We start from the raw sequence: 12418 nt of genomic DNA on the forward strand, positions 1-12418 counted from the left end.
GAGGGGGAGAGAGAGCGGGAGGGACATTCTCAGCATCGTAACAGAAAGCTGGGTCACATTATACATCCACGTGCTTTTTTCATTCTCTCTCTCTCTCTCCAGGGATTGTCAATTTCTTTTGAAAATGAATAATAGGATTTGTTACCTATTTAACCATCAGAGGGAGCCGATACTTTTCCCAGAAATGTTTTTATTACGTCTGTCACACCCAGTGGACTGGGAACAGCAGTTGTCTTCCCTGTATCTGGGGATGAGAACAGACAACATCCAGCCTTAGCAGGCAAAGCACTCAGCAGCTGGGGCGAGTCGCAGTTTCTGGCCCCACATTGCACTGTAATTTTAGATGAATGAAAAGCCTGTCAGAAAGTGTGTCTCACAGTCTGTGGTCACTGCTCGTCCCTCCATGGGAGGGAGGGCGAACGGGGTTGTCTCAAATGTTAACACATCCAATGGTTCCATGTGCTTTTCCCTCTCTAACAGCAACCACAAGATCCCAATGCAGATGGTGCAAACTGCAATGTTTCTCCGGATAAGGATTCAGAGAAAAAAAATTAGAGCGGATGATGGAGTTCAGGTTAAAGGTCTGCTCAGGTCAGGGGAAAAAAAACCCAACCCGAACCCAACAGAACCACATCGGAGCCGAGCCCGACCCGGCCCGAGTCCCTCCATTTTTTCCCGTGCCCGACCCAACCCGAACAGACCTGACCACCGGAATGTTCTCTTTACCTACCTTGTGATTCCGAATCTGCAGGAAGCTGCAGCATGAGCGTGATGACATCATAGAGACGCTCACTCGCTCATTGCGCAGACTCAGAATTTCCCTCCTTGACGTCCCGGACTCCCAGCTCAGGCAGACTTTTCAACTTTTGACACTTACTAAACTCAACTTCCCAGCAGAGCAAAATGTAATACTGTGTGTGTGTCCGACCCAGACCCGGCCTGACCTGGTCCCGGCCCGACCCGACCCGAGCCCGAAAGCTGGACCCAGAAGAGCGATCCGACCTGACCCGAACCCGACACGTCATCAGGTCCCGTCGGGTAGCAGGCCTTTAGATGATGAAAGGCCATCAACCTGAAACGTTAAATGTTTCCCTCTCTACAGATACTGCCAGAACTGCTGAGAATTTCCAGCACTTTCAATCTTTACTTCTGGGTTGATGGTGGCAGGAGTTTTGCTGGTTTAAACTGATCTGTACTACTCATGTGTGTACTTACTCCCTTGTAAACAGGCTACAATATTCCACAAAACATAAAAAACCCCAAAATGCCTTTCTATCTGAAATGATTAACATCCTGACAATGTGCAGCCTTTCTCAGAGATATGGGCATCGCTGGTAAGGTCGACTCGATTGCCCATCTCTAGTTGCCCTGGGAAGATGCTGGTCAGCCTAAAGGCTGGCTCGGCTCTGCAAATGAAACCCGGCCCGAGTCCTTTCATTTTTTCTCACGCCTGACCCAACCTGACCACTGGAATGTTCAGTTAACCGAGCTTACGTTTTTCACTTTTTGAGCTTGTGCAGATAAGCAACAAAAACTGTAACTGGACTTGAAAGGTTGTTTAAAAAGTACATTGGGATTGGAGGAGTCCCGTACCGGAGGTGGTGATGGAGTGTGTCTGACCCGGCCCGACCCCACCCAAACCTGAATGCCGAACCTGGAAGAGCGACCCAACCCGACCTGAACCCAACACGTGTTGTCGGGTCCCGTCGAGTTCGGGTCGGGTAGCCATGCTCTAGGTCAGCCTCCTTAAATCACTGGTATGTTTGATACAACTGAGTGGCCATTTCAGAGGACAATTAAGAGCCAACCTTGATGGTGTGGGACTGGAGTCACATATAGGCCCAGACTGTGTGAGGACGACAGGTTTCTCTCCCTGAAGGACATTAGTGCACCAGATGGGGTTTATTTTACAACAATTCAACAACTTCATGGACATTCTTACTGATACCAGCTTCTTATGTCAACTCAATTCAAGTCCTTGAGCTGCCCATGGTGGGAATTGAATGCACATTCTCTGAATTATTATTCTCTGGGATACTAGTCCAGTAACATAACCACAACAAAACCATAACCCAGCAAAATGCATGACATCGGGGAGTGTGAGTTAGTTAGCAGCAATGATAAATAGCTAGTAGCCAATCAGGGAGCACCCTTTCATAATGATCTAGTTCACCTGACAGGTGTGAGCAGGAAGTTCGTTTCTCAATCTGTGGAAAGCGAAATTTTCAGAAAACTTGAAAATTCTCAAAGGAGCAGAAACAGATTTCATGACCAGGTTTCCCAGGTGTTGCTAGCAACCATAACACATCAACATCAGCTTCACCCAAAACTTCTGCAAAAGGGGCAAGGACAACAACTTGCCACCAACAGTGAACTCTGCATCAAATGTTCAGATAATGTAACTGGGAGTTAGGGAGAAGCTGCATTAATTAAAAAGCACACACAACAGGACACACAGACAGGAGGGCCCTTAGTAATTGCTAAAAAATAGGTACCCAAAAAAAATCACTGGACTGACAGTGGAGTTTTAATTAAGATTAAGATCAGTTAATTGGTGCTTTTAAGGGGAAGCTGGATAAGTACATGAGGGAGAAAGGAACAGAAACATAGAAAATAGGAGCAGGAGTAGGCCATTCGGCCCTTCGAGCCTGCTCTGCCATTCATTATGATCATGGCTGATCATCCAACTCAATAACCTATATCTAACTCCTTCTTGAAAACATACAATGTTTTGGCCTCAACTACTTTCTGTGGTAGCGAATTCCACAGGTTCACCACTCTCTGGGTGAAGAAATTTCTCCTCATCTCAGTCTTGAAAGGTTTACCCCATATCCTTAGACTATGTCCCCTGGTTCTGGACTCCCCCACTATCAGGAACATCCTTCCTGCAACTGCCTTGTCAACTCCTGTTAGAATTTTATAGGTATCTATGAGATCCCCCCTCACTCTTCTGAACTCCAGTGAATATAATCCTAACCGACTCAAACTCTTCTCATATGTCAGTCCCGCCATCCCAGGAATCAGTCTGGTAAACCTTTGCTGCAGTCCCTCTATAGCAAGAACATCCTTCCTCAGATAAGGAGACAAAAACTGCACACAATATTCCAGGTGTGGCCTCACCAAGGCCCTGTATAATTGCAGCAAGACATCCCTGCTCCTGTACACAAATCATCTCACTATGAAGGCCAAAAAACTATTTGACTTTTTTACCGCCTGTTGCACCTTCATGCTTACCTTCAGTGACTGGTGTACGAGAACACCCAGGTCTCGCTGCATATTCCCCTCTCTCAGTTTATAGCCATTCAGATAATAATCTGCCTTCCTGTTTTTGCTACCAAAGTGGATAACCTCACATTTATCCACATTATACTGCATCTGCCATGCATTAGCCCACTCACTCAACTTGTCCAAATCACCCTGAAGCCTCTCTGCATCCTCCTCACAACTCACCCTCCCACCCAGTTTTGTGTCATCTGCAAATTTGAGATATTACATTTACTTCCCTCATCTAAATCATTAATGTATATTGTAAATAGCTGGGGTCCTTGCACCGATCCCTGCAGTACCCCACTAGTTACTGCCTGCCATTCGGAAAAAGACCCATTTATCCCTACTCTTTGTTTCCTGTCCGCCAACCAATTTTCTATCCATCGCAATACACTACCCCCAATCCCATGCGCTTTAATTTTACATGCCAATCTCTTATGTGGGACTTTGTCAAAAGCCTTCTGAAAGTCCAAATAAACCACATCCACTGGCTCCCCCTCATCAACTCTACTAATTACATCCTCGAAGAAATCTAGTAGATTTGTCAAGCATGATTTCCCTTTCGTAAATCCATGCTGACTCTGCCCGATTCTACCACTGTTCTCTAAGTGCTCTGCTATAAAATCTTTGATGATGGACTCTTAGAATTTTTACCGATGTCAGGCTGACTGGTCTATAATTCCCTGCTTTCTCTCTACCTCCCTTTTTAAATAGCGGGGTTACATTAACTACCCTCCAATCTGTAGGAACTGTTCCAGAGTCTATAGAATCTTGGAAGATGACCACCAATGCATCCACTATTTCTAGGGCCACTTCCTTAAGTACTCTGGGATGTAGATTATCAGGCCCTGGGGATTTACCGGCCTTCAATCCCATCAATTTCCCAAACACCATTTCTCTACTAATACTGATTTCTTTCAGTTCCTCTCTCTCACTAAACCCTGTGTTCCCCAACATTTCTGGTGTGATATTTGTGTCCTCCTTTGTGAAGACAGAACCAAAGTATGCATTTAGTTGGTCAGCCATTTCTTTATTCCCCATAATAAATGCCCCTGTTTCTGACTGTAAGGGACCTACATTTGTCTTCACCAATCTTTTTCTCTTCACATACCTACAGAAACTTTTACAGTCAGAAGGATATGGTGTTAGGCTGAGATGGGCATACGAACATACAAACTTACAAATTAGGAGCAGGAGTAGGCCACTCGGCCCTTCGAGCCTGCTCCCCATTCAATAAGTTCATGGCCGAACTGATTACTCCACATTTCCACCTACCCCCGATAACCTTTCACCCCCTTGCTTATCAAGAATCTATCTACCTCTGCCTTAAAAATATTCAAAGACTCTGCTTCCACTGCCTTTTGAGGAAGAGAATTCCAAAGACTGACGACCCTCTGAGAGAAAACATTTCTCCTAATCTCTGTCTTAAATGGATGACCCCTTATTTTTAAACAGTGACCCCTAGTTCGAGATTCTCTCACAAAGTGAAACATTCTTTCCACATCCACCCTGTCAAGACCCCTCAGGATCTTATATGTTTCAATCAAGTCGTCTCTTGCACTTCTAAATTCCAGCGGATACAAGTCTAGCCCGTCCAATCTTTCCTTTTAAGACAGCCTGCCCATTCCAGGTATTCCAGGAGACCAGTACTGTACACAGTACTCCAGATGTGGTCTCACCAATGCCCTGTATAGCTGAAGCATAACCTCCCTACTTTTGTATTCAATTCCCCTCACAATAAATGATAACATTCTATTAGCTTTCCTAATTACGTGCTGTACCTGCATACTAACCTTTTGCGATTCATGCACTAGGACACCCAGATCCCTCTGCATCTGAGAGCTCTGCAATCTCTCACCATTTAGATAATATGCTTCTTTTTTATTCATCCTGCCAAAGTGGACAATTTCCCACTTTCCCACATTATACTCCATTTGCCAGGTCTTTGCCCACTCACTTAACCTATCTATATCTGTTTGTAGCCTCCTTATGTCCTCTTCACAACTTACTTTCCTACCTATCTTGGTATCATCCGCAAATTTAGCAACCATACCTTCAGTCCCTTCATCCAAGTCATTTATATAAGTTGTAAAAAGTTGAGGCCCCAGCACTGATCGCTGTGGCACATCATTCGTTACATCTTGCCAACCAGAAAATGGCACAGTGACCGCATGGGTTTCCGCTGGGTGCTCCAGTTTCCTCCCACAGCCAAAGACTTGCAGGTTGACAGGTAAATTGGCCATTGCAAATTGCCCCTAGTGTAGGTAGGTGGTAGGAGAATGGTGGGGATGTGGTAGGGAATACGGGATTAATGTAGAATTAGTCTAAATGGGTGGTTGTCGGTCGGCACAGACTCGGTGGGCTGAAGGTCCTGTTTCAGTGCTGTATCTCTCTATGATCTATGATACCTACTCTCTATTTCTTGTTAGCGAGCCAATTTTCTGTCCATGCCAATATGTTACCCCCTACACCATGAGCTTTTATTTTCTGCAATAACCTTTGATGTGGCATCTTATCAAATGCCTTCTGGAAATTTAAGTACAATACATGAACCAGTTTCCCTTTATCCACAGCACATGTAACTCCCTCAAAGAACTCCAGTAAATTGGTTATGTTTGATTTTCCTTTCACAAAACCATGTTGACTCTGCCTGATTACCTTGAATTTTTCTAAGTGCCCTGCTGTAACATCTTTAACAATAGCTTCTAACATTTTCCCTATGACAGATGTTAAGCTAACTGGCCTGTAGTTTCCTGCTTTCTGTCTCCCTCCCTTTTTGAATAAAGGAGTTACATTTGCTATTTTCCAATCTAATGGAACCTTCCCTGAATCTAGGAAATTTTGGAAAATTAAAACTAACGCATCCACTATCTCACTAGCCACTTCTTTTAACACCCTAGGATGAAGTCCATCAGGACCCGGGGACTTGCCAGCCCACAGCTTTTTTTTAATGCATTCATGAGATGTGGGCGTCATTGGCTATGTCAGCATTTATTGTCCATCCCTAATTGCCCTTGAGAAGGTGGTGGTGATCTGCCTTCTTGAACCGCTGCAGTCCAGGTAAGGTAGGGACACCTAATGTGCTGTTAGGAAGGGAGTTCCAGGATTTTGACCCAGCGACAGTGAAGGAACGGCGATATATGATATATAATGATGTTGAGCTTCTTGAGTGTTGTTGGAGCTGCACCCAGCCAGCCAAGTGGAGAGTATTCCATCACACTCCTGACTTGTGCCTCGTAGATGGTGGACAGGCTTTGGGGAGTCAGGAGGATTCCCAGCCTCTGTCCTGCTCTTGTAGCCACAGTATTTATATGGCTACTCCAGTTCAGATTCTGGTCAATGGTAACCCCTAGGATGTTGATAGTGGAGGATTCAGCGATGGTAATGCCGTTGAATGTCAAGGGGAGATGGTTAGATTCTCTCTTGTTGGAGATGGTCATTGCCTGGCACTTGTGTGGTGCGAATGTTACTTGCCACTTATCAGCCCAAGCCTGGATATCGTTCAGGTCTTGTTGCATTTCTACACGGACTGCTTCAGTATCTGAGGAGTCGCGAATGGTGCTGAACATTGTGCAATCATCAGTGAACGTCCCCACTTCTGACCTTATGATTGAAGGATGAAGCAGCTGAGGATGATTGGGCCTAGGACACTACCCTGAGGAATTCCAACAATTTGTTCAGTACCACTTCCCTGGTGCTTGTAGTTTCTTGAGTTTCTCCCTCCCTTCCATTTCCTGATTTACAGCTAATACTGGGATGTTACTTGTATCCTCAGTAGTGAAGACCCATGCAAAATATCTGTTCAATTCATCTGCTTTCTCCTTATTATCCATTATTAATTCCCCAGACTCACTTTCTATAGGACCAACGCTCACTTTGTTAACTCTTTTCTTTTTTAAATATCTATAGAATCTCTTACTATCTGTCTTTATAACTAGAGGAGTCCCATGTGGAACATTGGTGGAAGGGTCGAGAACTAGAGGAGCTGATTTAACGTGATTGGAAGAACCAGAGGTATCACGAAGAGAAACTTTTTCACACAGCATGTGGTTGGGGTCTGGAATGCACTGTCTGACAGTGTGGTGGAGGAAGGTTGAATTGTGGCTTTCACAAGAGAATTGGATAATTATCTGAACAAAAAAGATTTGCCGGGCTGCTAGGAAAAGGCGAGGGAGTGAGACGAGCTGAGCTGGCACAGAGATGACAGGCCAAACAACTGAGTGGCCATTTACAATTCTCTGATTCTCTAAATAAAAGCATGGAGTGATTGGGCCAAATGACTTGTCGAAAGATTGTGTGAGAATATCAGGAATATGAAAATTACATTCGACACACAATTATGAGAAACCGAATATACTACAGGAAGGAATTTTAATGGGCCTCATGACTGGGCTAGATTTTTCACACCTTCATTATTTTGGGGAAAAAATTCTAGCCAGTGATTTATTGGCATTGTTCATGGTACAATGCAGGAGGATAGAGTGTGGCACTGGCAGATCCTTGTCATTAAGCAACTCACTCCTTGCTATGACTGATTTATAGAATCACCCTCTGCCTTTGAAGGCATGGGGCCATCATGCCTAAGGCTGCAGAGAACCCTGGCAGTTTCAGGTCTGTCCAGACTAACCATGGTTACAAGTAGTGGGATCGTCATTCTCTGCAATTCACCAATTGGCTTTGTTGCCATCCATTAGTGCTAATCTGCAACCAGGAGCATCAGTTAGTAGCAGAATATTTCTACAAACAAGATCACCAGAGAGATACAAGAGGAAGAGATCCATTCATCCCATTCATTCCAGGATGATGGCCCCCTGTTGCCTGACCTGAGTCCACTCCAAATATTGATCACTCTTTGTGCAGAGAAGAACTTCCTTACATCAATTCGAAGATTTTCCTTTTATTGGTTTAGACTTTACTTACCTACCCTATTCTCCACATCCCTCAATTCCCTCGGGTACAAAAATCTTACAATCTCAGTCTTGAATATACTCAAGGAGAGGGCACTGATGATCTGCAGTGCAGATGGTCGACTGCAGGTCTAACTGGACTGTGTGGCACAGAGTGCCCAGCAAATCCATGCCTTCTCAAGTCCTGTTGCTCTACCAAGGCCAATTGTTTCTATTACCTGGGGTAGTAGGCACTGTGAATTGTGTGCTTGCTATGCTGTCTGCACCCCCAAGATCATCCTTCCCACTTCTCCTCTGCCCCACAGCTATGTGCACATAGAGTCATAGAGTCATTTACAACACAGAAGGAGGCCATTCGGGCGCATCGAATCCATATAGGCTCTCCACGGAGCTGTTCAGTCAGTCAAAATCACTGTAGCCCTGTTGGGGCCATTGTAGCTTCTGACAATAGTTTAATTCAAGCAATATTGAATTGACTGCCCATCATACACCTCTCCTGATTTTCCTTAACAGGGTCATTACCCTATTACATTATTGCCAAACATTAGAACTGTCCCCGTGGTCATGGACAGAAAGCTCTCCAGTACCATTCATCTCCCTCAGCACAATGGTAATACATCAAAATCCATTTCATCTGTGGAGAATCTACGTCAAGTGCAGTGCTGTTACATTTTGTGTTGTATCAGAACCAGTCTTGTGGCCTTTCTGAGTGAAGTTGTGAATTTAGAGCTAAATCTTGGACAGATTTGTGCTGTCAATTCATGCCACCTGAACTGACACTGCCCCAAATTCAGCCCGTAGAGAGGAGAGACTTCCATCCCTTTTTTGTCTTGCTGGATTTGACTCCAAATTTACCACATGAAAGGGGAATGTTCTGGTGACATCAACCTGTCCCTTCCCTCTTCACTGAAATGGAAATTAGGCATATTTGGATGTGTGACCAGTCATGGGGAAAAGAAATGTGAAACGATTCATTCAGGCTGATTAGTAACGTAATGGTGGATCGTTCTCTCTAATCTGAAGTACTTTGAGTGAATCAGGAGGGTTGGGATTGGTGGGGTGAGTTCTGCTTGAGAGCAAAATGTAGATCAGGATGGAGACTCCCTCCCGCCCCCCCAACTTCAACATTCACTCCCTCCACCGCCGACGCACAGTGGCAGCAGTGTGTACCATCTACAAGATGCACTGCAGCAATGCACCAAGGCTCTTTAGACAGCACCTTCCAAACCCGCGACCTCTACCAACTAGAAGGACAAGGGCAGCAAATGCAATGAAACACCATCACCTGCAGGTTCCCATCCAAACCATACACCATCCTGACTTGGAACTATATCACCGTTCCTTCACTGTCGCTGAGTCAAAGTCCTGGAACTCCCTTCCTAACAGCACTGTGGGTATACCTACACCCCAAGGCCTGAAGAGAGACTGGATAGGCTAGGGTTGTTTTCCTTAGAGCACAGAAGGCTGAGAGGGGACCTGATTGAGGTATACAAAATTATGAGGGGCATAGATAGGGTAGATTGGAAGAAACTTTTTCCCTTAGCAGAGGTGTCAATAACCAGGGGGCATACATTTAAGGTAGGAGACTAAAAGGGGATTTGAGGAAAAATGCTTTCACCCAGTGGGTGGTTGGAATCTGGAACACACTGCCTGAAGGGGTGGTAAAGGCAGGAACCCTCACAACATTTAAGAATTATTTAGATGAGCATTTAGATGGTGAGACCGCACCTGGAGTATTGCGTGCAGTTCTGGTCACCGCATTATAGGAAGGATGTGGAAGCTTTGGAAAGGGTGCAGAGGAGATTTACTAGGATGTTGCCTGGTATGGAGGGAAGGTCTTACGAGGAAAGGCTGAGGGACTTGAGGTTGTTTTCATTGGAGAGAAGGAGGAGGAGAGGTGACTTAATAGAGCCATATAAGATAATCAGAGGGTTAGTTAGGGTGGATAGTGAGAGTCTTTTTCCTCGGATGGTGATGGCAAACACGAGGGGACATAGCTTTAAGTTGAGGGGTGATAGATATAGGACAGATGTTAGAGGTAGTTTCTTTACTCAGAGAGTAATAGGGGCGTGGAACGCCCTGCCTGCAACAGTAGTAGACTCGCCAACTTTAAGGGCATTTAAGTGGTCATTGGATAGACATATGGATGAAAATGGAATAGTGTAGGTCAGATGGTTTCACAGGTCGGCGCAACATCGAGGGCCGAAGGGCCTGTACTGCGCTGTAATGTTCTAATTCTAATTCACTTGAAACGCCATAGCATACAAGGCTATGGGCCAAGTGTCTGAAAATGGGATTAGAATAGTTAGGTGCTTGATGGCTGGCACGGACGCAATGGGCCGAAGGGTCTGTTTCTGTGCTGTATAACTCTCTGACTCCATGGTTCAAGAAGGCATCTACCACCACCTTCTCAAGGGCAATTAGGGATGGGCAGTAAATGCTGGCCTTGTGGTGATGGTCACATTAATAAAAATATATCATGTTGAGGGAGAAGAGGAAAGAAGCTGCCCCATCTGCCTCCTTTCACTCCAACCGCATGGGTGATAGTTGAGCATGGGGGGGGCGGGGGCAGGGCAGGGTGGTGGTGGTCTGCAGGCGACTGTGGGAAGGTCAGTCTCTGCTAACCTGTTCTATTCACTCAGGAGGTCAGAGAAATGGAGATGGGAGAAAGCTGTCATTCTCATCTTTAATGAGAAGCCGCAGAGTATTTCTGATATTTAATGTACAACAATCTGCATTTATATAGCACCTTTAACGTAATAAAACGTCTCTTGATTCACAAAAGCATTATCAAACCAAATTTGGCACTGAGCCACATAAGGGGATATTAGGACAGGTGACCAAAAGATTGGTTAAAGAATGAGATTTTTAGGAGTGTCTTAAAAGAGCAGAGGGAGGGAATTCGAGAGCTTAGGGCCTTGGGAGCTGAAGGAATGGTCACCAATAATGGAATGATTAAAACTGGAGATGCTGACCTTGACAGCGACCCCCACATCCTGTGAACGAATAAAAAGACCCACCCCAAAGTAAACTTCTGGTTCATTTATCCCTTCCCTTTACCTCCCTAGAAAAAGTAGATTTTGTACTCTACTGAAATGGAAGGTAGTTACGAACGGTTTCTAAAGTGAGTATCAGTGAATCATTGCTGTGCATTTACACAGCCTCTCAACATCTTCTGCAGGAATGATTCAGTTAAAGCCGAAAAGGTCACTATGTTACTGGAAGATGAAGACATGCGAGTTGAAGGGCTAATGACTATGACCTCATTGTTACACACTTATCTAGAACAGAGAATTGATTATAGATATTTCTGCAGGCAGCAGTTAAGTGAGCACAGAGAATATCGAGTGAAGTGAGACGGGAAGCCAAAGTGTGATGATATAAACATAGGAAATAAGAGCAGCAGTAGGCCATTCGGCCCCTCGAGCCTGCTCCACCATTCAACTTGATCATGGCCGATCTTCCACCACAAAGCCATTTTTCCACTTTGGCCCCATATCCCTTGATATCTAATATCTAGAAATCTTTTGATTTTTGTCTTGAACATGCTCAATAACTGAGCTTCCACAGCCCTGTGGGTTGGAGAATTCCAAAGATTCACCATCCTCTGAGTGAAGAAATTCCTCCTCCTGTCAGTCTTAAATGGCCTACCTCTTATTCTGAGATTGTGTTTCCTGGTTCTAGACCTACCCAGCTAGGGAAACATCCATCCTGCATCAACCCTGTCGAGCCCTGTAAGAATTTTGTATGCTTCAATGAGATCAACACTCATTCTTCTAAACTCTAGAGAATACAGACCCAACCTTTCCCTAATTCTCTTCCTAGATATCATCTCTCAGGTTTCACCATCACAAATAGTGGGCAGAAAACCTCCCGCCACCTCCTACACCCTCGGAAATATGCCACTGACAGCTACAGAGGGGTAATATACTGTCTCTTAGAAAGAGTGATCCACTTAGTCTCACTCCCCTTCTCTTGCCACAGCCATATAAGATTTTTTCTTCCTCACAGGGAGATGCCCAGCCTCCTGTTGGAGTACCACAGTGAGATTTGGCACCTGGGAGGATCTCAGGGGCGCAAACTCACATCTTGTCATCATCTCATGTCTTTCTAATTTCCTTAGCGTCAGAGAAACCTCTGCCATTTCTCCAGTGGTTTCTGACAAGCTATCTTCCTATGTTAAAGAGATCAGGGACCTCCTGTTCAATTAGATATTCCATGCTTCCCAAATAATGGATTTCTCA

General features: G+C 44.9%; 1 protein-coding gene across 3 annotated transcripts in view; it reads right to left on the reverse strand.

Moving 5' to 3' along the window:
- phactr2 (phosphatase and actin regulator 2) overlaps positions 1–12418 on the reverse strand; it is a 193177-nt gene that overhangs the window by 9735 nt on the left and 171024 nt on the right. The gene's annotated exons all lie outside the window — the stretch shown is intronic.

Source organism: Heterodontus francisci, chromosome 13 (assembly GCF_036365525.1).
Source record: "Heterodontus francisci isolate sHetFra1 chromosome 13, sHetFra1.hap1, whole genome shotgun sequence".
Taxonomy (NCBI): Eukaryota; Metazoa; Chordata; class Chondrichthyes; order Heterodontiformes; family Heterodontidae; genus Heterodontus; species Heterodontus francisci.